Genomic DNA, 27,944 nt, shown 5'->3' on the forward strand with positions numbered 1-27,944 from the left:
GCCCAGCCTGAGCGCGTGCCGTACAGCGTGTCCCGCGCGCGCACAGACAGCGGAGAGAGAGAGAGAGCTGCACTGCTGCACGAGACCGTCCACTGCAGAACACGCACGGCTCGCGACTCGGAGCGGCTTTTAAAAACTCCGACCATTAGAAATAATAAAACACCGGCGGCTGGTCGGGATACGGAGCGGGAGGAGGGTCAACCGCCCAGAAACCGGCAGACGGTAAGAAACGCGTTGACTGGGGTTTCTGTTCGCGGCTCTGCGGAGACGAACTGTCAAAATGTGTGTTGGATATATCCAGCCTTGGTTCTGTCCGGCTGGATCCCGCTGGATTTCACTTTGTTTCTGGCGAACCCTGTTTTTTGGTTTTATATAAAAAGACAACAGAACCCCCGGTTCAGATCTAACGGTCTGTCTGTTGTGGTATAAGTGCAATAAATGTCTGCCAGCTGCTTAGGCTGAGATACGGACTGATACTTTAGCAGTTTGTGACAGCTTTACTGCTGGGTGACAATGAGTCATAGTCTGGAAAAAAAATCCAGATTTATTATTAAAAAACCGGGACTTTTTCCCTATCAGGTATAGATATGTTCAATAAATTAATATATTTTTTAGATTGGATAAGGATATATCCATATCCTGTCCAATTATCCAATATATAATCTATCTATCTATCTATCTATCTATCTATCTATCTATCTATCTATCTATCTATCTATCTATCTATCTATCTATCTATCTATCTATCTATCTATCCTTAAATAAAGTGCCTTGTTTAACTCTTAGTGTATATATATATATTATGAATTGTAAACAATATTAAAGTGAAATTTTATTGAGTTTAACACCAGATGAAAGGATGGCGGACCACCAGGACAGTCCTGTTCTGGTGATCAGAGGTTTCACCAGAGATGCCTTTAAGCTTCATTTTGTTTTTTGCTTCTCTATCAGTAAATCTCTGCTATATATGTCTCTTTATGTCATGACGCCTGCTATATAGTCCTGCCTGCCTGCCTGGTGGGTTTTTCTTTGAATTGGGGCTTCACTGGTGTGCTTCGTCAGACTTTTATTTCTCGACAAGTGGTCTTTTACAAAGATGCGTGCTCTGTTTCTATTCATTTATTAAAAAATGACAAGAAGAACAGAGTTAAGAATAGTGTTTTTTTCCCTATAACTTACATTAACTGTGTAAAAATTGGGAAAGAAACACATTTTTTTTGCTTTAAAAGGCACACATTATGTTATCTGATGGAGTTTGTATTGAATAAAAATCAAATAAAGGTTTGGGATGTGAGCTTTGAAACAACAAGAAAAATCTATTAATCCCTTTGTTAAAGGCCGGAATCAAAGCCTCTATGAGTGCAGCCCTTTATTTCTCCTTTCATGGTCAAATTCTATGGATTTTTTTTAATGATTTGTCATCCTTACAGAGACAGTATACAAAACCGAAATCAGCAGGTCGTCCTCAAAATAAGATGGAAATCTGCATATTGGTCCATAAATGCCAGATAAATGCATCTCTAGGGATGTATTTTTTTCACCAACCAGACAATTTCCAAAGAACCATGATAAACAACTGAGATAGAACAAAGCTAAAAGTTTAAATGATAGTAAATAATTCAAAATTAGAGCGTTGTAGGAGAATATAGCAGACTGAGGGAAAGTGGTCATTATGTCCTCCAGCAGCCTAAGCCTATAGCAGCATAACTATAGAGATAGCTCAGGGTAACATGAGCCACTCTAACTAGAAGCTTTGTCACAAAGGAAAGTTTTAAGATTAGTCTTAAAAGTAGACGGGGTGTCTGCCTCATGGACCAAAACTGGGAGAGGAGCCTGATAGATAAAAGATCTGCCTCCCATTCTACTTTTAGAGACTCTAGCAACCATCAGTAGACCTGAGAGCAAAGGGGATTTTATTAAAAGAAGGCATTTTAAATGAAGGTCAGTTTAAAAAATTTCAATGTGATATAGTTGCTCTATTTATTTTAAACGACATACGAAAGACTGGAATGGGGGGACAAAGGTCATGTAAAATAAACGTACCTCAAAATAGCCAACCTGGACAAATTTTGGGTAATTTGCATCAGTAAAGTTATACCTGGAGGTTAAGGGCTAGCAGAACCATGAGCCTAAAACATGTCCTTGATCTGTATAATTTGCTGCTTGTCAAGTCTTTGATCCAATCAACTGGTTCCCTTATGTAGGAAATTTTCTGACCAATCTGTGTAATCTGATTGACTTTGACTTTGGAAAGTGCTTTGAGATGAAATGTTTCATGAGTTGGCGCTATATAAATAAAATATACTCTAAAAATCAAAAACAAAGCCAAGGTGTGGTGCAGAACCTGAGAGATGCATCATTGTGCAGGTTTGGGTTGTGGAGGCAGGCAGCAGGACATTATGTTAACAGGAGAACTTGAATTCTCTCCATAGATTTGTTTTTTTACTCCGCTATGTGTTTAGTTTGACATTGAGCATCTTGGTGGTCTTCACCATCTGGTGTGTTGCGTTGATGCTTTCTCCGTTGTTTCTGATTGTCCCCCTGGTAACAGGCATCCTAAGAGACAGCTTAGATGGACTGGCTTTATTAAGTAGAAGGGAAGCTGTAAAAAAAGGATTTTTCGTCTCCGTCTGTAACGCCTGCAGCACAGCAAGTTGTTTTTGTTTTCATTTTATTGCTAATAAGTGTCTGAATTCTTCATATGGTCAGTCAGCCCCTTCCTAACCCAGCTGTAGTCTCTAAGGTTTGCTGAGCACAGATTTGGGCTCATTTTAATCAGATTTGTTCACTTACTCTGAATAGATAGTCCCACGTAGGGGAGGCCCAGCCCAGGAGCATAATTTCCTTTCTTCATTGAATATATTTAGTGGCTGTGATGATGACACTATGTAAAGAGCATAAGTTACTCATGAATATCTTATGTTTGTCCTGTTTTTAATTTGACACAAAGTGCTAGCGCTTGAAAGTTTCACTTCATTTGGTTGAAAGCTGAACCACAGCAGTTATTTCGTTCCTTTTCTAAGACAGATTGTGATGTTTTAAAATTATTTTTTAAAGCCCCTTAATTGACTTTCCTTTTTCTACAAGCATATGTATCAACAAGGCGATCCAGGTCTCCTGATTCCTGGGTCTCACACAAGCTATGTTGACATGCACAAAATTTCACAATCGGATTAAAATGTATTCGGATTAAATAATTGGATTTTACCGTTTTTATGGGCACACAATCAATTATTCCAATCATAAAGTGCGTTTCTTTGCACCTGGATATATTCAGAATACAACCACTCTGACATGCTCAGTTATAAAAACCACAGAAGAAGTAGTACTTCCGTCTTTTCTAAACTACAAAAAGTAGTAATTAAAGCAGAATTATACGAGTTCTTTTGTCTTCAGGCGTCCAGGCTGGACTTGCATGATGTTCTAATTACAGTTGAAACGTTACTGAGTACACAACAATTTTGTGCTCTTTTGTTTTTATTTTTTTAACAGAAAGGTTGTATCAGGAGCCCCGACAGTTTTGCTTACTGACGTATTTCCGCCACTCACCAACGTGGAAATAGGTCAAAGTTTACTTTTGGCGCAATCGGAATAATTTGATCCTGATAAGCGTTTATTTCGATTATTTTTCTCCTTGTAAATGTAGCTATTGTTAGCTATATTTATTCTCACCCCCTGATAAAGATTTGTAGAAGGACTCAAAATAAATTACATTTTCTTGCAGTAATCTAATCTCAGTTTTTCAATTTTTCAATTTTTTTTTTTTTTTTTTTTACAAAATCATTCATGGCATATTAATTAGTCACTAAAATTCACAAGTCACAAAAATTATAAGTGAAGCATTTGTTTTTAAATGTTAATTTCCTAAATTGATCAGAGTTTCTGTGAGCTTCTAAATATTAATCCATGACTTTCTATTTCCCCGGAGGTATAAATATTTGAGACGGAAGCTCTGTTGGCCATTGGGCCCCAGGCTGAACCAGGACCTGTATTTAATAATATAAATAATATATATATATATATATATATATATATATAAAATAGTAGTTTAAGTCAAAGATAGTTTCTAAGTCAAAGGAGCCCACCCTGTTCATGTTTGGAAAGCTATGCCTTTATTTTGTGTGTGTATCTTTTCTTTCTATTAATTTTAACCCCTCGCTTTTATAAAAGAAATAAGCTACTCTTTCATTTTTGTTGCATTTGTCTAACGCGTTGCGTTGTTGTTCAGTCTATTGGTCGAAAAAGGTGTTGGATGTTTAATAAGACTATTGTCTGGTCTTTGAAAAGCTAAGTGTAGAAGTTTGTTTTATACGCTGCTGTAAAGACTCAAAAAGTGTTGTCGTCATCTCCAGATCCACAGCTGGAACAGTAATATATGAGATTATAACTGCAATATAAACTGCAGTAATAATCTACAGATCTGGACAGAAAGGTTTCATCATGTAGGAACACTGCAAAAAACAGACTCAACTAAACTAAAAATACGTTAAAATTTTCTTGAAATTTGTGTATTTGTCCTTGATTTGAGCAGGTAAATAAGACAATTTGCCAATGGAATAAGATTTTTGCACTTAAAATAGGAACAATTCATCTCCATCATCTTATTTTAAGTGCATTATATCTGATTATCTTATTTTAAAGGGGAAAATTACTCTTTCCATTGGCAGATAATCTTATTTACCTGCTCAAATCAAGGACAAATACTCTTATTTCAAGAAAATGTTACTTATTTTTAGTTCTGTTTTTGCAGTGAAAAAGGTTAAACGGCTGAAAGTATTTCTTGAAATTTCGACTTGTGAGTTTTTAATGTTTATTTCTTATATTTTTAAACCTGCGCCGTCTTCCTGCTGGGTGTTGGGCCTGCAGTTGGTAGTCTGCGGCGCTGATGTGTTGCTGGGAGCTGTGGTGTGATGTTTGGACAATGAGCGAACAGCAGAGAGCTGACTGGACCGAACACAAAGAGCTGTATTGTTCAGTGTCTTTTCTGCTCTAAGTCCACCTTTCTGCCTGCAGTGTCGTCCGTCTGATGGTGCGTGGTGTCTACCCACTAAGTGGAAGTCCACTTTGTCTTTTTAATGTTTATAAAAAAGAAATTTGCTCACATTTTTGCTGTAATAATGGATCTTAGGGAAGGTCAATATAATTGTGTTTGGTTAAAAGTTATGGATGTTGTTGTCTAAGACGTTGTTGAGTCCTCTCATATAATGACTGAAACAAATAAATGTAATTAAAACTTGACAGCTTAGCTGGGTAATATGGCTAAATAATAAAATCTCCGATTTTATTATACCAAATCCGATTAATACATTTTTCTCCCTCTCCCCCTTTATTTTCATAAAAACAAATCAGAGAAATTATTTCTAAAAAACTTGCATTTATTTCAATGACTTTGTCTGGGAGTTGACCTGAATTCAAAGTGCAACTAAGTTGAACAAGCCACGAAAAATGCTTGCAAAACAAGATGGCCGCCCTGCCGTTGTAAACAATGAAAATATAACTAAATCTTTGCTGCTGCTGGTATTAGACACTGCAATGAGCTGAGAACAGGCTTAACTTGTGGTATAAAGGTTTCCTCTTTATGAGTATCTTGACAATATATTTTTCTTAAACATATTCAACATGGCAACCGATTACCAAACTAACTTCCCCTTCTTGGACTAACAGTGCAACGTTTCTTGGAAGCCCATAGGCCAATAAATAGATAAATAAATCTCAATTTTCCAAAATTTAAATCTTTATAAATTGCAAATTTAAATGAATCAATAAAATCGATTTATTGCCTATTCTTACAGCTTGCATTAAAAGTCAATAATATGAGTCGCGGCGGTGGTACCCATGGACCTTTACCACATGTCCCTCCCCCCAATTTTCTTCCAGCTTACTGTCAAATAATGTTCTCACTATCTCTAAGGACTCGGAGAACCCTTGCAAGGTAGAGTGGAAAAACATAATCAGGTGAAGATGTGGCATGCTGGACCAAAGACAAGTAAACAATGAAACTGCATCAATAGGAGTTTTAACCTGCTAGTCTGAGGTTGGACACGTTTGTACTGCCAGGTTCTTGCAGCTTTTTTATTTTTTTTTTACTATCACCCTAAAGTACTTTAGGGTGAATTTTATATGAAAGGTGGAAAACAACTGGTCCTTAAAACCTCACATTTTCACAGGAGAACAAACACTTTTTACATCTCCTGGATTTAGTTTCCAACGTAATTGGAAAGAGCTGCTCAGGCTGTGCTTCACTTACATTTTTGATTCTGCAGGACCTCTAAAAGTAAATAATAAACTCTGAAATACGTGCAGATCTTCAACCTGAGTCATTACAAAATGAAGTCCTCTCTTAAAAGCCATACCTTCACGGGTAACTGTGGATATTAATGCAGGGATAATGTGTTGGTACGATCGAGAGAAGCAATGCCCTGTAATGATTAAAAACAGCTTTCTATATAGTAATAACATACTGCTGAGTCAGGAGTTTTCACTCCATTAAAGTATCTTCACTACAAACATAGTATAATGTGAGTTTAATTTGCTGCCGATGTATTTAAATTAGTTTATAGTTGTGCTTAAGTAACTCTTTCCTCTCTGCTTTCTCTGCACATCGGCTATTAATGTCTTCTAGTTTAGTTTTTGCTGCATCACTGAAAAATGGGCGGACTTTAACAGACTCACTGTGAAACACACGAGAACTGAGTTTAACACTCAGCTCTCTGATCGCTTCTCACTGTTTAAACCTGATTGGCTGCTAGTTTTCTCCCTAAGTTAAAGAAAAACCCTGTGGGGGGGGGGGGGTCTATTTTAGCTTTTACCAATTTCCCCCACTACAGTAGGACTGCTGGCTTTTATGTCCTCTTGACAAAATCTGAGCCTCTCATTTCTGAGCTACTTTGCATTCCTTAGTGTAATACTTCATTTTCCCAAAGGGATCATAGAAGTTTAATCCAATCATGTGCATATTCATTCAAACCCAGGAATCTCAGCTTTGCAGCTGCTCAGGAGCTGAGATTAATTGGCTGATTTAAAAGACACTTCACCAACTCTATGGGACGTCTCTGCTATGCAAACGGTGCTCTTTTGGCTTCTGGATTAAAACCAAACCTCAATAAAATGCAAGTCAGCCGATGTCTTAGTTTTCACTCAAGCTTTTTTGGCTTCTCAGGATTTATGCTGAGCTAGATGAAAATTGTTGACCCCTTTCGCTGTTACTAAACATGATCATTTGACGTCAGCCTGGCTCCCTCCAGCCTCCCTGGGCCAATCAGAACGCTCCAAGTGAATAGGTTTTATATTTCCAGTTATACTGGATTCTTTTGGGTTATAATTTCTTCTTGGCAGAGATGCAGTGCAGTCAGCGATCCTGTCAGATGTAATGGACCCAAGCAGCTCAGTGAAACCCGATGGGCCTATTTCACAAAATGGGACGTGAGGTAAACAGGTAGCGGTTCTAATCAGTGAGAATGCTATACAGCATTCTCACTGATTGTTTTCCTGTTTTTCTTTATTATTATTATTCCGTCTGCGTCTAACTACTCCCGCATACTTCAACCGATTTCAACAATTTTGGTGTCAAAACATTCGGCTCGTTCCCGGCATGCCTGCTATGACTCATGGTTATGCTAACTTTTACACTTTTTAAAATATTTCACTTTTTGTGCGATTTTTTTTGGCTGTTCCTATTGAAATCAATGCAAATTGCTTCAAATTCCTTCAAATTCTTCACATTCTTCAAATTCTTCACATTCTTCCTATATTTCTAATTCTTCTAATTGTTCTTAATCTTCAAATTTTTCAAATACCTTCAAATTTTTTGAAAATCTTTCAATTTTTCAAATTTCTTCAAATTCTTCCAATTTTTCAAGTCCCTTCAAATTTTTTTCAAATTCTTCAAATTTCTTCAAATTCTTCTATTTTCTTCAAATTTTTGAAAATTTTCAAATTCCTTCAAATTTTTGGAAATGTTTCAAATATTACAAATTTCTTCAAATATTCAAATTCCTTCAAAGTTTTTCAAATTCTTTAAATTTCCAATTTTTTTATTTCTTCAAATTTTTCAAATTCCTTAAACTTTTTTCAAATTCTTCAAATTCCTTCAAATTCTTCTATTTCTCCCAATTCTTCAAATTCATCAAATCCCTTCAAATTCTTAATTTTTTTCAAATTCTTCAAATCTGATTTCAATGTTTTCTGCATCTTCTGCTCAGTCATTCTGCAGATTAGCATTCTCACTCGCTGTTACGCAGGAACAGCATTTTCTAGTTTGCATTGATTTACATGACAGATGGCAAACCCTTGTTCCCTTTGTCTGTCAAAGTCATTTTGGTGCTCATTCTGTTGACATTATCTGAGGTCACATGTTGTTCAGTAATATACTTTTTATTAGAGATATTCATTGATGATATAGCACTTTAAAATTAAAGAAAAATTAAAGAAAAAAAAGTAGTAAAGGGAACAACCTCAGCAATACCTTGAGTTTTTGGGGTTTGCAGATACAGTAGTCGAGTTTACCGTTGTCACATGCATCTAAATATTCATGATGACAACAGATAATGATAATGGCTCATCCCTGGGTTCCAGCTGTGCTGCCCGGAGATGCAGGAACTCACAAGCTCCTGCATCCCACAGCCCATCTGTCCGTATCTAGAGAACACCACGCTTTCCTACAGTCTGGTTCCTGGCAGCGAGGCTGAAGTCCTCCACCTGAAGGTCTGCATAAAAGTGATAAAGGAGCCAATAAATCTCTCTTTGGGTTTGCGTGCGACGTCTCAGACTAGCTGTAGACAGATTTTACTCTATAGCTGATTATCACAGATTATATTATATATATATATATAAGATGCTAATTGGGACTGTTATCAAATCCCTCGGACTCAGATGCAAATCTTTTTATCTTTAATGTGAAAAAAAGTTCTGTCTGTCTGTCTGATCAATTTTATTTATATAGCACCAATTCATGAAGCATGTCATCTCAAGGCACTTTCCAAAGTCAAATTCAATCAGATTATACAGATTGGTCAAAAAATGCTCTCACTCACTCACTCACTCACTCACTCACTCACTCACTCACTCACTCACTCACTCACTCACTCACTCACTCACTCACTCACACACACACAAAAGGAAGGCTAGAAAGAAATACTTTAAATGTTGCATTTTGTTATAGCTCCTACAGGCAGAGCATAGTCAACCAAAATTGACTTTATTGATCTCACAGTGGAGAAATTCATGTGTCACAGATTAAAGTTGTACAAAAAGAAAATTGGTCGCACATTTTTAAATGGTGCCTCTATGATTTTGTTTTTCCTTCCATATCTAGAAATACGGCCCCGGTTACGTTGACGTCTCTTCTATTCAGATCATCTACAGTAAAAAGTCAGCAGAATGAAACGGGTCTGCTGGCTCAGTGATGAACGTCTCTTTCATGTTTAGCCCACATATGCTCGAACATTTGGTGTCAGCAGAGGAGAAATTTACACTTTGTCCTCAGAATAAAAATCCGCCCTCCTGGGAAACTGCATCAAGGATTTTGTAAAGTAGAACAGTTGTGAGAAAACTACCTTCCACATGTTTTGTTGCTCCTTGAAGGAACCTCTGCTTAAAATGTGCAGAAAATAATAATTTATTTCTCCATCTGTTCTGCCTTTACCTCACGTTGATAATGGCTTGATTATGGGTGTGTTTAGTGATGCTACACAGTGTTTTAATTACGGCTGAACGATTTTGGAAAATAATCTAATTGCGATTTTTTTTTTTTTTTCTTAATATTGCGATTTAATGCGTTTTTTTTTTTTTTCTCCCCCCCCTGTTTAATTTATCATGTCTTTTTAAACATATACAAACAACAAATCAATTAGTTTCCTCGCCATGTGGATTAGTTGCTAAAAGACCCGCATCATCTAAACTCAGAGCAGTAATGATTGCGTTCTGCCTACGATATATTTCAATCAAAATTGCAATTTTGACTTTTCTCCGCGTTAACCACAAGCAACAAAAATGGCCTCTAAATAAAGATGTTTGTAAACAAGGACTATTTAAAACAAGAACTTTTAACGTTTCTAATAATCAGAATATTGTTCAAGAAAACAGCTTTTAATTGATCTGGACATCAATCCTTGTTGAACATAAAGTCCAACCAACAAGCAAGTCTATGTATTAAACTGATTGACCTGTACTTAATGCTCTGTATGATTATAGAAACTCTAAAACAAGTAATAAAATTAGATTATCTCACTGCTGCAACTGTCTTCCCTTCCATGTGGAGGCAAACCCACTTTAAACATTTTACCAACACCTAAAGGACGTGTCTGATTCACTAATTGTTACATAGCCAAAAACTGCAGACTCTGCGATTTGGAAAATGCGTTTTTTTAAATCGCGATTATATTGAAAATGCGATTAATTGTTCAGCCCTAGTTTTAATAATATTATGTACATTTTGGCAAGACAGAACAATTGAGGCAACAATGGGGCAGATATTTTATTAAAAAAAATGTATCAGACAAAATTATTCATACTGTGATTATTAAAGCCACTCCTTCAGTCTCTGTCCGCTCAGCTGAAAGAACCTTCCTGATATGAAGCATGTGTGCCAATGATTTTATTCGTCCTGTATTTGTGTATGTATTTATAGAGCTTCTGATTATAGATGGTCCAGTTTTGATTAAAAAGTCTCTTCAGAACGAGGCATGCCAGCCAGGGTTGCCGACTCTCCTTCTGTTGTGGGGATCAGAGCTTTTCTACCTGACCCTTACCTGCGTCATTCCACCTCCACGGTGCTGCAGAGCTCACCTGGAGGACCACAAAGCTCTGCTATTTAGGCTACTGGTTCATCTGTTAGAAGTTGTAATTTCTTTTGATGGTTTTGTGATTTGCTGTGCCTATAATTTACCTGTAAGTTATTCAAAATGCTAATTGAGTCGTGCAGATTCTGTTTTGTTCTGTGAAGTCTTTCCTCGAATAAATTTTGTCAAGTTTGACGCCGCTTCATTTCATCAGGATGAAAATGGCAAAGGTGGTTTGTTTCTCAAACGTAGATAGATGGATGGATGGATGACTTTATCCCCAAAGGGAAATTATGTCATCATAGTCGTCCGGTATATTTGTATACAGTAAAAATACAATAAAATAAAATTCTAAGGTAGAAATGAAAAAATAAAAACACAGAATAGTACAATTATACTTAAAAAGACAAGATGAATAGGTAGATAAGGTGCAGTGCAAGATGATGGTAATAATTAGGGCTGTGCATAAAAATCGATACAAAGATTAATATCGATTTAAAAAAAACGATTTAATATCGATATTCTGGCTTTCAATATAGATATACCTCCCAACCCATAGGGGGCGCTATTACCATGCGTTACCACTCTTCACAGCGAGGAAGTGAAAGTGACACGAATTTGCGGAAATGCCGACAGGATTTTCGAAGCGCCTTCGTCCCTAAAATCAGACGTTTGGCACATTTTTGGTTTCTGTGATACGTTAAATGCATTGAACCAAATGCACTTTATTTTCCTGTTAACATATCAGTGTTCAATAAATTGAACATAAAGGTAATATTTGGCTAGTTTTGTCGATTTAATGACTTTGAGCATTAATTTGAAAGTAATAAATATCTACATTGGAGTCAAATCAAATCCAGCTGAGCTATATTGAGAATCTTATTGTATCGAGAATCGTATCAAATCGGCTCATCCCAGATGATACCCTGCCCTAGTAATAATCATACTTATGATATAATTATAGTGGCTTTGCTAATATCAGTGAACATAACAATACTAGCAGTATATCTTTTTTAAGAAGCAAGAATCTCTTATTGTCACCGTGTGTTATCATGGTAAAATTTCCTTTTAGGCAGACACTGGCTTAGGATGTACATGGATAACATGACACTTAAACACAACAAACTCAGTATTGAGTTTTTAAAAATAATATTAAACAATGGTAATAAGAGTACTGTTTTTGGTTGCTTTGTCAAATTCTCCTGCTGTTATGAAACAAATCTTTATGTAAAACCATCTGTTAGCTTGCACTTTCTTTAATATTCACACATGCTGATGTTTCAGTTAGACTTAAACAACTTTATTGTCATTTTGTATGTACAGAGTGCATACAGAACAAAATTTTGTTGCATACAGCTTACGACAGTGTAATGGGATTTCAGGTGGAATAAGGCAGCATTACAATATAAAGTGCAGCAGTGATCAGATGTAACAGTGCAGGAGAAAAACGGTGTGCAAGAACAGTGTGCAGAGAATGTTCAACCATTGTTTATGTGCAAAAATAATGGTGCAAAAAGGCATTTGTATGCAAAAGTACCTTGCAGTGCAAAAATGCAGTAAACGTTGAGTTGTGTACTATTTAAATGGATAATAAAAGTTCGGCAACTTTGGTAGTGCCAAATAAAGATGCAAGTGTGATGCAGAGTCCAGTTTAGAGTTCAAGAGTTAGCTGATTTCAGAGGATAACAACTGAAACGAGTTGCAAAACCTCAGGTAAACCCTGTATTTGTAGTTCTGTTTCTCTGGAAAACTAAAACCTGCACATCATTTTTAACGTAGCATTCCTGCTGTATAACACGGTGGAGGCGGCATCATGCGTTGGGGATATCTTTCCTCAGACGGCCGGGAGAGTTACTCAGAGCTGATGGGGAAAATGGGTGGAGCTGAATGATATTGTAAGACAGGGGTGTCAAACTCATTTTGGTTTAGGGGCCGCATACAGCTTAATCTGATCTCAAGAGGGCCACACGAGTAAACTCATTGCAAGATTAAATAGAACTAATAAATGTGGACTTGTTGTTGATTTTTATTTTAAATTAATTTCACTTTTACACAATATATTATGAATAACCTCAGCGTTTTTAAGAAAAGTATGTGCAATTTCAACAATCCTTTTACTCAGTTAAACATTTACTTATGCATTATGCATAAGAACTGATCACAGTGATTGTACAATGTTGAAAAACATTTATTCACATTTTTTGGAACTTAAAAACACTGTCCTACATGACAAAATACACCAAACAGATAAAAATTAAGAAATGATTTAGATTTTTCCACACCTGAAGCTTAATCTGCTAATTAAAACACAGCGCCCCTTGTGGACAATACAGGAACTGCATATTTTCAATTAAACGAAGTACATGTTTTTTTCAATAATTGTTTTATCATTCTCTTCCTTTTATCTCCTCTTTCTTTCACCTTTTGTTTTTTTTCTTTTTGTTCTTCCTTTCCTCTCCTACTTTCCCGTTGTAGTGTCCATATCATTTGAGATATTCCCCGCATGAATCATAATAAAACTATTCACATTCATAAATCAAGCGGAGCACTATGGCAAAAGCAGTACTGCTCCACTTGTGAAAGTCAAATCTGATGAGCTCTTTTTTTTTCTTTTTTTTTTTTAATAATGATAATGCATTTAGCCACAGGGCCGGACAAAATTGTTCGGCGGGCCGGATCCGGCCCGCGGGCCGTATGTTTGACACCCCTGCTGTAAGACATGTTGGTGGTAGCTAAAGACCTGAGACTTGGGGAAGGTTCACACTTGGACCACGACCCTAAACACACATCCAGGGGTACGGTAGCTTGTAGTGGATTCCAGTGATCGGCGAAACGAAAGGCTGGATCACACAGCAAGGTTTTAAAATAGTCGCCCGTTTCAAGGCCTGACAGACACCACATGTAACGATAAAAATGTTGGAGATATAACAGATTTCATTCAGGATCATTCAGATTTTAGACAGGAAGATCAAACGTGAGTTCAGAGTTAATAAACATGGACAATGAAGAAGAAGAATGGCGATAGCTTGTGGACTAATTTTAACAGAAAAAAAACATAACAGAAAGAAAAGGCCTTGGTTAAAGGAGTGGAGACAGTGTGAACGGGGGACTCTGTTTGCTGCACTATGATATAGATGTTTCCTCACCTCGCTTTCTGATTGGCTACGTGTCACATTCTAGTTAGTCTTTGGGAACAACCGGGCCTAAACAATCCAACATGTTGAATATTCCCGATTTGAGATTTGAGTGGACCAGGTCTTTCTTAACACACCACACACGGTAAGGATATCGTTTAAGATTTTCTCTTCTTTCACGTGTTAATGTAGCGTTAAGAATTGTTGTCTTAATGCCAAAAAGAACCCAACAGATTTTACTTTCACCAGTGGTGCCTTACTGCTTTCTCCATAGTGCTCCGGCTGATTTATACATGCAAGAAGCTTTATTAGATTTTATTCTGGGACTATTTCATGTTCAATGGACACTGAAACGAGAAGATAGAAGGGAAAAAAAAAAAGAAGAGAAACGGTATTTTTCTTATGGATAAACCTTACAGACACAAGCAGACTCTCTCAAACACCTATAGCTTGGATCCAGGTGCTTACAGATTCACTTCTATACAGAAAACCTCTATTATGATCTTCAGCTGTCACTTTATAGATCTCATATTAAATAATCCTGTATATTCTTCAGTGATGGTATCAATGCGTTGGTTGTCTCTGTCTGTAATACTTTCTTCTTTATATCTCTCTTTGCAGGTGTAGAGGCAGACTCTGGATGTTATCTTGCTCTTTCCCTTTCCTCTCCTCTATTTGTTCACCTTTTCTCCCTTTTAGCATGCATTGAAATGTGTTTTGTACAGTGAAGAACTGAACTGAAGTTCTAGGGGTGCTTTTTTTTAAGGTATTATCTCTGGGTTATATCTAGAGGTCAGTTCCTGTAGAGGCAGGGAAAAAAGTAGAGAAAAAGTAATAAAGTGAAACACTGAAAACTGATAGAGTGACTGAAATGATCTGGCTGCCAAGGTTTCAAAAGACCTGAGAACCTCTGCAGCAACATGAATTATTTAATCTTAATATCCTACCCAATCTCTGTCTTTTAGTGGTCTTCTCCTCCCTCCTGTCCTCTCCTTTTATTTCACTTTTTGTCCTCTGAGGTATCGTTGCCTGTGTGCTCACACAACGTTCTCCTCCTATCTGTAAGGAACAGAGTCTATTTTTACATCCGGTGCTCAGAGACCATAAAGTATGTCACTGCTCCTTTCACATCCCCACCTGTTGTGTACCTGACCCACTTCAAGGTTTATAAAACAATTAATATCCAAACAGCAATAATACTGTCACAGGAAACTAACCAGATTTCCCTAATATGTCTGTCTCCTAAGGCAGCTAACACACTAGAGAAACTATAATAATGATGAATGTTGTATTATTGTGCAGATGGTGGTAAACCAAGGTTGGAGAAATGTATCGATGGAAGCCTTAAAGAAAACAACATATAAGAGAAATTAGGAAAATATCTGCCTTTTTGATATTCTTGGGTATTAATTTGGTGATTTAGGTCTCAACCACTTTGTTATCCAGTGGATTAGTAATTTCAGTTGACCTTTGTTGTGCTACATAAATCAATCAGTTAATTATATTTATTTTTGTGCTACTACTGGCCTTTATTTGCAGTAATCTTACAGGAAACGGACAGAGAGAGAGGGGGGGGGGGGGGGGGGGGGGAGAGACACGCAGCAAAGAAAGAAACTGGTGCATCGAGGATTAATGGCCGTATTTGGGGGTTTACTCCATCTCTACGCGGCGCGGCGCCTCATATCACTTTATTTTTGTTGACCACACATGAAATCTGCTGGACAACAATCAAATGGAAAGGATTGAAAAAGCAAAAATTGTTTTCTTGTCATTAGTTAAATTTGGTGCAATATTAACCATCTTACTGTTTTCCAGACAGGGAATTAAATGACTTGCTTTTTACTTTCACTACGATTGTGACGGTGTCTTTATTCAGACCATTTGTTCTTCACTGCAAAAATGGATCTAAAAATAAGTAAAATGTTCTTAAAATTTGTGTTTTTGTCCTAGATTTCAGCAGGTAAATAAGATTATCTGCCAATGGAATGAGTATTTTCACCCCTAAAATAAGATAATTAGACATACTGCACTTGAAATAAGATGATTGAGATTAATTGTTCCTATTTAAGTGCAAAACTCTTATTCCATTGGCAAATCATCTTATTTACCTGCTCAAATCAAGGACAAATACACAGATTTTAAGAACATCACTGTTCTGTGACTGACGTCACTTCCTGTTTGCGGTAAGGCGTATTGTATCACTTCCTGTTTTCACTGCGTGAGCAACGGTTTGTTGCTCCAGATTCTCTCGCTTTTATCTTTAATCTCTTTGCTGTAACATCTGTTTCTAACACATAAGCACTTTTAAAACATTTTCTGTTGCTGCACATCACGCTTGGGAACTCCTCGTGTTTCACGGTTTGCTCTCTTGGCGTGGTAGAAGGGCGCTAGCCTAGCTTTAGCCTAGCCTAGCCTTAGCTCCACAATGGCTTCCTCTCCTACTATTACTTCAGCTTCTCCGTCTCTGACTAAGTCTCCCCTTATCTCCTGCTCTCTGTGTCAGATGTTTAGCTATTCCTCTGCCTCCTTTAGTGATAATGGTACTTGTAATAAATGTAGTGTTTTTGTAGCTTTGGAGGCGAGGGTGTCAGAATTAGAGTCCCGGCTCCGTGCTATGGAAAGACCAGCTGATAGCCGCCCCTCTGCTAGCGCGGAGCCACATAGACCTAGCGTTAGTTCACTTAGTGGTCCTCCAGAAGCACCCGAGCAGCCGGGTAAGCAGGCTGGCTGGGTGACAGTTCGTAGGAAGCATAGCTCTAGATTTCAGCCCCCAGTTCACCACCGACCCGTCTGCGTTTCAAATAAATTTTCCCCACTCAGCGACACACCCGCTGAGAAGCCGATCCTGGTTATTGGGAGTTCAATAGTCAGAAACGTGGCACTAGAGACACCAGGGACCATAGTTAAATGCCTGCCGGGGGCCAGAACGGGCGACATAGAATCTTACCTAAAACTGCTGGCTAAGGATAAGCGTAAATACAGTAAGATTGTTATTCACGCTGGCGGTAATGACACCCGGTCACGCCGATCGGAGGTCACTAAAGTTGGTGTTGCTTCGGTGTGTGAGTTTGCTAAAGCAATGTCGGACTCCGTAATTTTCTCTGGTCCCCTGCCTGATTTGACCAGTGATGACATGTTTAGCCGCATGTCATCATTCAACCGCTGGTTGTCTAGGTGGTGTCCTGAAAACGACGTGGGCTACATTGATAACTGGAGAACTTTCTGGGGAAAACCTGGTCTGATCCGGAGAGACGGCATCCATCCTACTTTGGATGGTGCAGCTCTTCTTTCTAGAAATCTGGCCGGATTTATTAGTCCTCCTAAATGCTGACAATCCAGGGTCCAGACCAGGAAGCAGAGCCGTAGTTTAACACACCTCTCTGCAGCTTCTGTACTGTTACCCATCCATTATCCTATTGAGACGGTGTCTTTCCCACGGCCAAAACTTAACAGATCAAAAACTTATCTAAAAGGAACAAATCATAAAAACCTAATAAAAATCAATACGGTTCACCTTGAACCTAAAAATAAAACAATTAAATGTGGTCTATTAAATATAAGGTCTCTCCCTCCAAAGACTTTGTTAGTTAATGAATTGATTTCTGATAAACAGATTGATTTGTTTTGTCTCACAGAAACCTGGCTACAAGAAGACTACGTTAGTATAAATGAGTCAACTCCCTCCAATTATTCAAATTTCCACATTCCCAGATCTGTGGGAAGAGGAGGAGGAGTGGCAACTATCTTTCAGTCTGATTTATTAATTAGTCCCAGGCCAATTAATAACTACAGTTCTTTTGAACATTTAACCCTCAGTTTCCCTCATCCAAGCTGCAAAGCAATAAAACCTCTTCTGTTTGTTGTTTTGTATCGTCCACCAGGCCCTTACACTCAGTTTTTGGATGAGTTGTCAGATTTCTTATCTGATTTGGTGTTAAATACTGATAAGGCTATTATAGTGGGTGATTTTAACATCCATGTTGACACAGAATGTGATAACCTTAGTGTAGCCTTTAAAACTATCCTAGATTCAATTGGTTTTGCTCAAAATGTGCATGAACCGACGCACTCTCGGCTCCATACTTTAGACCTTGTTCTGACATATGGCATTGATTGTGAAGAATTAACAGTATTTCCTCACAACCCTGTCCTATCTGATCATTTTTTAATAACATTTGAGTTTAATCTAACTGAGTTCTCCACCCCCAAAAGAGGGTTCCATTATAGTAGATCTTTATCGGATAATGCTGTATCAAAACTTAAAGAGTCTGTCCCCTTTTTAATATCCTCCGTATTGCAGAAATGCCCTGTAGATGGCAGCAATGTTGTTTCTTCCAATTCACAAATAGATGTCTTTGTAAACGGTATGACTTCGTCATTGCGTTCTGCATTAGACAATGTAGCTCCCTTAAAAAGAAGGTGATTATTCACAGGAAGCTGGCTCCTTGGTTTAATTCAGAGCTGCGTTCCTTGAAGCACAATGTTAGGAAATTGGAGAGAAAATGGCGCTCTACACACCAAGAGGAATCCTACCTAATCTGGAAGAACAGTCTATTGTTGTATAACAAGACCCTTCGCAGAGCTAGAGCAGCATATTTTTCATCATTAATTGAGGAGAATAAGAATAATCCTAGATTTCTCTTCAGTACAGTTGCCAAACTTACTCAGAGCCACAGCTCTGTTGATCCATCCATTCCCTTAGCTCTTAGCAGTAATGATTTTATGGGATTCTTCATAAATAAAATTGATTCCATTAAAAATAAAATAATTGGCATCCTCCCAAACATGATTACCTCATCCTCAGTAAGTGAGGCAGCATTGGAGGAATCCTTAGAACCTGCGCAGTGTCTGAACTGTTTAAAAGCAGTAGAGCTTTCTGAGCTATCTAAAATTTTAGCTTCATCTAAACCTTCTACCTGTATGTTAGACCCAATCCCAACCAAGTTGTTTAAGGAGGTATTCCCTCTGATCAGTGGTCCTATTTTAGACATGATTAATGTATCCTTGGTAAATGGATATGTACCACAGGCTTTTAAAGTAGCTGTTATTAAACCTTTACTTAAGAAACCATCTCTTGATCAAGATGAGTTAGTAAATTACAGACCTATATCTAATCTTCTTTTCTTATCTAAAATTCTTGAGAAAGTAGTTGCTAATCAACTATGTGAACATTTACAAAGTAATGACCTACTTGAGGAGTTTCAGTCAGGCTTCAGAGCTCATCATAGCACTGAAACAGCTCTGGTGAAGGTCACTAATGATATTCTCATGGCCTCAGATAATGGACTTGTGTCTATACTTGTCCTGTTAGATCTCAGTGCTGCATTTGATACAGTTGATCACAATATTCTCCTACAAAGACTTGAGCATACTGTAGGGATTAAGGGAAAAGCATTAGGCTGGTTTAAATCTTATCTGTCAGACAGATTCCAATTTGTTCATGTTAATAATAAATCTTCCTCAAACTCTAGGGTCACCTGTGGAGTACCACAGGGTTCAGTCCTTGGACCAATTCTCTTTACTATATATATGCTTCCGATTGGCAAAATTATCAGACAGCATGGGATTAATTTCCACTGTTATGCTGATGACACTCAGCTATATTTATCCATAAATCCTGATGAATCCAATCAGTTACTTCGACTGCAGTCATGTCTTGATGACATCAAAAGCTGGATGACTTTAAATTTCCTGCATTTAAATTCTGACAAGACAGAAGTTGTAATCTTTGGGCCAGAGTCTTCAAAAAATAAAGTTCTTAATCAATCCCTTAATCTGGATGGCATTAACTTGGCCTCTGGTAATAAAGTTAAAAATCTTGGTGTTGTTTTCGACCAAGACATGTCATTTAAATCCCATATTAAACAGGTTTCCAGAGTTTCCTTTTTTCACCTCCGGAATATCGCCAAAATTAGAAACATTCTGTCCAGGAGTGATGCTGAAAAACTAGTCCATGCATTTGTTACTTCAAGGCTGGACTATTGTAATTCTTTACTATCAGGAAGTCCACAAAATGCAGTTCGAAGTCTTCAGCTGATTCAAAATGCTGCGGCAAGAGTTCTGATGAAAATCAACAAGAGGGATCATATTTCTCCAATTTTAGCTTCCCTTCATTGGCTTCCTGTTAAATCAAGAATAGAATTTAAAATTCTCCTTCTAACGTATAAAGCCCTTAATAATCAAGCTCCACCATATATCAGAGCTCTGATTACCCCGTATGTTCCTAACAGAGCACTTCGCTCTCAGACTGCAGGTCTGCTGCTGGTTCCTAGAGTCTCTAAAAGTAGAATGGGAGGCAGATCCTTTAGCTATCAGGCTCCTCTCCTGTGGAACCAACTCCCAGTTTTGGTCCGTGAGGCAGACACCCTATCTATTTTTAAGACTAATGTTAAAACTTTCCTTTTTGACAAAGCTTATAGTTAGAGTGGCTCATACCCTGAGCTATCTCTATAGTTGTGCTGTGATAGGCCTAGGCTGCTGGAGGACATCAGGGTCTAATTTTCTCACTCTACTGATTTCTACTGTTCTTCAGTCTACTGTTCTCCAGTTTTGCATTGTATTACATTGAAATGACTGTCGTCATTTCAGCTTTTAACTTTTTGCTCTCTCTCTTTTTCTTCATAGTAGGTACACCTGGTCTGGCGTTCTGTTAACTGTGACATCATCCAGAGAAGACGGCTCACCCGCTACTACCATCTAATGTAGAACAGATTACTAGATCAATGTGTGCTTCTGTGCTTTTTTGTCTCTCTTGTTGTGTCTCTGTTCTGTCTTCTGTAACCCCAGTCGGTCGAGGCAGATGACCGTTCATACTGAGCCCGGTTCTGCCGGAGGTTTTTCCTTCCCGTTAATGGGTGGTTTTTCTTCCCACTGTCGCTTCATGCTTGCTCAGTATGAGGGATTGCAGCAAAGCCATGTACAATGCAGACGATTCTCCCTGTGGCTCTACGGTTCCCCAGGAGTGACTGCTGCTTGTCGGGACTTTGATGCAATCAACTGGTTTCCTTATATAGGACATTTTTGACCAATCTGTATAATCTGACCCAATCTGTATAATATGATTGAACTTGACTTTTTAAAGTGCCTTGAGATGACATGTTTCATGATTTGGCGCTATATAAATAAAATTGAATTGAATTGAATTGAATTGAACATTTTACTTATTTCTAGTTCCGTTTTTGCAGTGTTATCTTTTCTGTCCCTTTTATTGCTTTTAAGTGGTTCAATAACACACACACACTTAGTCCTCTGCTTTTTCTCCTTCAGTATTTTTCTTATACTTTTTGATAAGATTATTGAAACATTTAAAACCACAATATAACCTGCAGATTATAATTTTAATGTAAATTTCAAGCCCAGTAGCAGAGGAGTTTCTCTCTCTGCAGGATGTCGTCCTTCAATCTAATGCACTGCTTTATTAACACATTCTAGTCTCCCTGTCATATTTTTTACTTCCTTTTATCAATCCATCTGCTTCTTTGTTAAATACCCCCACCGTCCTTCATCTTGTTGAAGCAGCAATAATAACAGAGCTGATGTAACCGTTGCCATGGCAGAGATATGTGAAAACTTGGCTGTTTGAAACGACTTGTGTCTTCTGGTCTTTATGAAGAGAACAAATTGTGTGTTTCTGTGATGACCAGCACAGTGATAATCCACCCGGTTACTGATAATCTGGCCAGATAAAGTACGTCAATAGCTGTAAGAATTAACGATGCTATAAGTGATATATTTACTGTAAAATCAGCCTAAATCATTCTCACTTGTCACCCAGGATGTTGGTAATATTCCCTAGAAACAATCGTTCCTCTCCATCAACAATGTCTTAGTCACATTTTTCTCCTTTCAAATCTAGAGGTACGGTCCGCAAGAATTCGTCTTACAGGCAAGGTTATGGGTAATCTGCACGCACGGATTGCAAAATGGAGCGCACACTTTAGCACAGCGTGAGCACCTGCTTTATTTTTATTTTTTTTACCTGCTGATACTTGCTTGGCTCCGTAATAATCAGATAGTTCTCTTAAATTACTTAAATCTTAATGAGCTTAATTAAATATGCTAAGATAAGAATTGTGTGGCTGATTTCCAATTTTCGTTTGGAAATCAGCCAAATATTGATATTCTGAACAATTCTGTGTTCTTTTATAAGATAAAAAATATCAGAGCAGAAATGAAATAAATATTTAATTGCACAGTTGATACCCTAGCAAGAAGGTCCTGGGTTTGAATCCCCGCCTGCGGTCTTTCTGCATGGAGTTTGCATGTTCTCAGCCACAGAGCTGCAGGTGAGAGGCCTCTGCTGCGCGTGGGTTCTCTCCAGGTACTTTTTCCTCCCACAGCCCAAAGACGTGACTCTTAATTTAATTGGTCTCTCTAAATTGGCTCTCTAAACGTCCACCTCTCACCCAATGACTGCTGGATACAAGCATCTTTAGATTTGACTCTTCTGCAGTAGATGCATTTATAATTATTTTACATGAATTGTATTTCTTAACCATAATGTTTTTTTTATGTAATTGGCATTGTAATTTTATCTTGTGATTTTATACTTGTGATTACTTTTAAGGTTGCCTTTTTTACACCTGGCTGGGGGACCGATGAAAATTAGCACTTTTTAGCTAACTCGGGTACATTTACCTTGTTTTAATGTTGATTAATGTACACTGTCCCCTTTTAAATAAAAAATAAATAAATAAATGTGTGAGAGGTTCCCGTTCTTGACCAATAATTTTACTGCTGAGCTTGATGGTTTTATTGAGCGAGTTACGGTGGATGGTGCTGAGTGACCCCAACCAAGCTGTTGTGTTAAATGTCATGATTGATTGACGGAAACGTCTGAGGAAAGCAGACAAAACTCACCGGCCAACCTGAGGTTTCCAGAGTTTTCTGAGGAAATATAGACGTTGCTGTTAAGTTGGAATGTCAGTTTATGAACAATTATTGTACCGAGATAAGTCTTTGAATGCTTGTTCTATTGCCTCATTGATTATGTGAAGTGTGGGGGTGGTGATGTTTGTGTCCATCTGCACTGCTCAAAAACACACATACAAACATACATGTCCACAGTGTGATGAGTGCAAAGAATGCTGGAATAAATGAGTATTATATGGTATTATGTATATGAGGTAGTTGGATGTGGTATGCAGTATATATAATATTACAATATGAACAGCACTGAAATAGAGAATCATGGTTACATAACTGATAAGTGATGAAAAGGTAGCATCATTTCTGGCTTATTGCGTGAGTTTTGTTTTTATTTAATTTTATTGACACTGTGAGTCAGTCAGCTGCTCATTAGAGCGATGGCTTGTGGGAAGAAACTGTTTCTGAGTCTGTTGGTTTAGGTGTTTAGTGCTTACTAGCTTCTACTAGAGGGGAGACGTTTACTTATCCACAGTGAACTGCAGACGTGTCTAATTAGGGCTGAACGATTTTGTAAAATAATCTAATTGCGATTTTTTTTTTTTTCTTAATATTGTGATTTAATGCACATTTTTTTTCCAGTTTAATTTATCATGTGTTTCAAAATATATACAAACAACAAATCAATTTGTTTCCTCGCCATGTGGATTAGTTGCTAAAAGACCCACAGCATCTAAACTCAGAGCAGTAATGATCGCGTTCTGCCTACGATATATTTCAATCAAAATTGCAATTTTGACTTTTCTCCGCATTAACTACAAGCAACAAAAATGGCCTCTAAATAAAGATGTTTGTAAACACGGACTATTTTAAATATGAACTTTTAATATTTCTATTGATCAGAATATTATTCAAAAGAACAGCTTTTAATTTAATTGGACATCAATCCTTGTTGAACATAAAGTCCAACCAACAAGCAAGTCTATGTATTAAACTGATTGACCAGAACTTAATGCTTTGTATGATTATATAAACTCTAAAACAAGTAATACAATTAGATTATCTCACTGCTGCAAATGTCTTCCCTTCCATGTGGAGGTAAACCCACTTTAAACATTTTACTGACACCTAAAGGACGCGTCTAATTGCCTAATTGTTACATAGCTAAAAATTGCAGACTCTGCGATTTGGAAATTGCATTATTTTAAATCACGATTATATTGAAAATGTGATTAATTCTTCAGCCCTATGTCTAATGATGCCAAAGAAATACCGTTTCCAGGTTAGCACATGTCTGCATGCGTCTGACTTTGAGTTTGTCCTGATCCAAAGGTGAATAACTGGACTAGTAAAGTCTGCAGTGTGAAAGGAGAAACAAGCGATGGTTAAAAAGAGTTTACATAAGTTGGGTTTGCCCATTGCTACAGTTCACCAGTCAGGGCTGATGAAGCTGAAAATCGGTTTATTATCGCCAGCCGCCGGTGCATCTCTAGTCTTAATCAAGGCGTCTATACAGACGAAGCAATGTCTCCACAGTGCTGAGTCCTGTCGCTCCAAAACCGGCCCAAATCATCACACCTCCGCCACCGTGCTTTAGTTGTATGACAGGTTAGTTGTGAAAGGCTCAAATGTACGTCTGTTGTTAAACTGGTCGTATCTTTCTCCTCTGTAGAAGACGACAGTGTGTTGAAGAGTCCTGGCTTTGTCTCTCTGATCCGCTCTCTGTCCTGTGATGCCGGGCTGTGGGTGAGTCTGTGCCCGCAACCAGACTGAAGCTGGGGAAACTAAAAGTGGTGCGGCGGCAGCTGCTGCAAAGGTACAGAACGCCGACCATCATCCACTCACAGGATTAATGCTTGGCACTCAGTTTAAATGGATATCCTCTCATTAACTGATATTGATCAATTTAAGCTTTATGGATAAAAAAAAAAAATATTTGGATTTAAAAAAAAGAAAAGGAATGCTTCCTGCGGTATTCATCAGTATCATTGATGTTGTTGGCTGTGAGCGTGGATGAAAGTGAATGTTCTACCAAACGTGTTTCAAGAATCTGTTCGATTGAAATTAGGGCTTGACGATAATTCAATAACAATATTTATCGATGACAGAAAAAAAAGGTCAATAAAAAGTTAAACAGAATAACAGTTCTTTCTTCCTCTTGCATTCTAGCCATGTAGGGTAATAATACATCATTACATCCTCCCAACCAATCACAACGCAGACCCAGGAAGCTCCGCCCCCTTCGAAGAGTTCAGAGAGTTTTTTAAAAACTTGTAGTTTTGGTAAAAACTTGGTTGAATAAAGGGTTGAGTTTGAATTCAGTGTTTATGTGTTCTGTATCTAAAAATAGGTTGCTAAATGTTTCTAATTTGTTGATAATTATCGATATCTATACAATATGATTTGTATGTTATCAATATGCTTTTTTCTATATCGTCCAGCTTTAATTAAAATGACGATGAAAATGATTAAACATAACAACATCTGGAGTGGCCAAGACTTAAATCTGATAGAGAAACTGTAGCGAACTAAAGATTAGGGTGATGGCAAGGAGGCCTTCCAACCTTAAACACTATAGCCTGTATTCACAAAGATCCTCAGAGTCTCTCAGAGAGCTTAGCCTGAAAACACCTTCCTAGGAGTTTTAGCTTCAGAGCGATTCAGATGCGTCTGCTGCTGCCCCAGAATAAGCGCTAGACGACTTCATATAACTCAGTTCACAAAGTGAAGCACATTATGTAGATTAACCACACACAGACTTGATGTTTTCAAGTCTTTATTTCTGTTAATTATGAGGATTTTATGCTTACAGGTAATAAAAACAACATTTAAAGATTGGAATATTACGTCAGAGCAATCAAAACATTTTAATATAGAGATAGTATGTTTAAAAGCCACTTAAATGTTATTTTCAAAAGGTGCTTTTAATCTCACCAGGACACATTTTTTTTTTTATTTTCTGTAGATCTGCCAGGGCTACGAATTGCATACCAACAAAATGTATATTACATGGACATCCCGTTGTTGAATAACAATCAGAAAGGTCTAAAAACGAAATGTTCGCTGACAGTTTTGGTGGAGAACAGTCGGTCCTCTCCAGCCTACACACCGTCTCACCAGAGGAATGAGTCACGCTGCGCCTCTCTGCACCGAGATAACCTCATCATTTGGGCTTAGCTGTTAGAAAAACTCACAACTTGTCAATCAACCATCACATTTTGTCATTATGAAACACTTCTAGGTGTTTGTAGCTTATAAATAGAGATTAATTCAGTGTCAAGGATCAGCTGAATGCTTTCAGGTTAATTTTAATTAAATTTATAGTCACATTCATTTAAAGAATTTAGTTTTAAATGTTTTATATTCGTATAATAAGGTGTTATTGACTTGCAGGATGAGGTTTGGACTTTTATGAATTGATTCTGATAGTTGTAATCAAGTTCTAGAGCAGATACTAAAACATACTAAGTGCATTTTTCATGTTTTGTTGCCTCACATCCTGGAATTAAAACGGATTGCTTGAGAGTTTGCGTCATTTCATTTACAGAACATGTCCACAATTTGTGAGAGGTATTATTATTTTATCGTAAAGCAAACAAAAAATAGGACAAAATAACAGAAAACCTCAGCAGCTGTTCGTCCCCCCCTAAAATCAGAACATTGTTGATCCTTTAGCTGTAATTGCAGCTGCAGGTGTCTTGGATCATGATAAAATAAAGTTATATACACCAAGCCTCCATCCTAACAATGTTTTGATGGCCCTTCTTGTGGATAATAATAGTTCCAGCACCGGGCGTCATTAGCAGATAGAAACATACGTGGAGCCATCTAGTGGCAGATGATAGAAAAAAGAAGGGTCAATAAAAAGTTCAATAGAATAAAAGTTTTCCGTCCTTATTATTCTAGCCATATAGATTAATATTACATCTTTACATCCTCCCAACCAATCACAGCGCAGACCCAGGAAGCAAGCTCCGCCCCCTTCAGAGTTCAGAGAGCACGCGTTCTTTTTATTTATTTATTTTTTATTTATTGTTTTGGTAAAAAGTTGGTTGAATAAAGCGTTGAGTTTGAATTCAGTGTTTGTGTCTGTATCTAAAAATAAATCGCGAAGCAACAGCATGAAATAACCAGGGCTGCACTTGCAGCACAGAATATATGTTTTGAATTTGTTGATAATTATCGATATCGATCAATATGATTTCTATTTTATCGATATGCTTTTATTCTATATCGTCCAGCCCTAGTTGTCAAGTATGCAGACAAGCACATGAGGGCCATACTGAGCACCGCCTGGAGTTTCTGCAGTTACATTTGAGCGAACTGACCTTGGATCTATTATTTTTCAGTTTCACGTCCAGATTAAGCGCTCTGTGGGTTGATCATTTCCGTCACATGATGTGACGCCATCTCAGCTGCTTATGTCCATGTCAGCATGTAGAGCCAGCAGGATATTTATTCAGTTAAGATGTGGTGCCTTTTCAAACTGTGCATTTATTATCTGACCTGTGTGTACTGTGCAGCCCTAATTTCAATCATAAACTCGTGGCTAAAATTAAACAGTTGTTTTAACTCCCTGAAAGATCCCAGGATGTTTTCGGTGTTATTTGATCTGGTTTTTTCGTTCTGAATGTTATTTTCTACTATTTTAAGCATTGTTTTTAGGTGTCGGTCGGGTTTTAATCACGCTAACGCTTCACGCCGATGGTTTTCTGATCGTACCAGATATGAACACCAGCCCTTTGTCTCCTGCCTGGCTGGACTCTATGGCTGCCAGTGGAGGAGGTACCAAAGAGCGCGGGCGCAGCCAGGAGAGTGCTGCTGCAGCAAGGTAAGCATCCACACACAGCGCCATCCATAAACAGTCCCAGTGTGGTCGGTTTGCTGATTCTGCACCGACTATTGATTCCCCAGTCGGGTTCCTCGGTCCAGCCTGCTGACTTTCAGTTGGTCACAGCTTTTTCTACGAACAGATTATTGGCACATACTCTGTCAGCTGTTATCAAAACGACTATTTGCATACAATCTGCTGTGTAAATTTTAACCTCTACCACTAAATGTGTCGACTGTAATCATGCAACGTGCTGTTACTGTTTATAACAACACAGAATGCGCAGAAATAAACTCTGTCGGTTCCAGGTGGAGTGTGGCAGCTTTGGGCTCCTGA

General features: G+C 37.8%; 1 long non-coding RNA gene across 1 annotated transcript; it reads left to right on the forward strand.

Annotated features, from left to right (window-relative positions):
* LOC118566665 lies at window positions 1–27,608 on the forward strand. Its single transcript, XR_004933195.1, has 3 exons — window positions 1–222; window positions 24,450–24,593; window positions 27,503–27,608. It is a non-coding gene; the product is annotated as an uncharacterized LOC118566665 (long non-coding RNA).
* The last annotated feature ends 336 nt before the right edge of the window (window positions 27,609–27,944 follow it).

The sequence above is a fragment of the Fundulus heteroclitus genome, chromosome 18 (assembly GCF_011125445.2).
Source record: "Fundulus heteroclitus isolate FHET01 chromosome 18, MU-UCD_Fhet_4.1, whole genome shotgun sequence".
In the NCBI taxonomy this organism is placed as follows: domain Eukaryota; kingdom Metazoa; phylum Chordata; class Actinopteri; order Cyprinodontiformes; family Fundulidae; genus Fundulus; species Fundulus heteroclitus.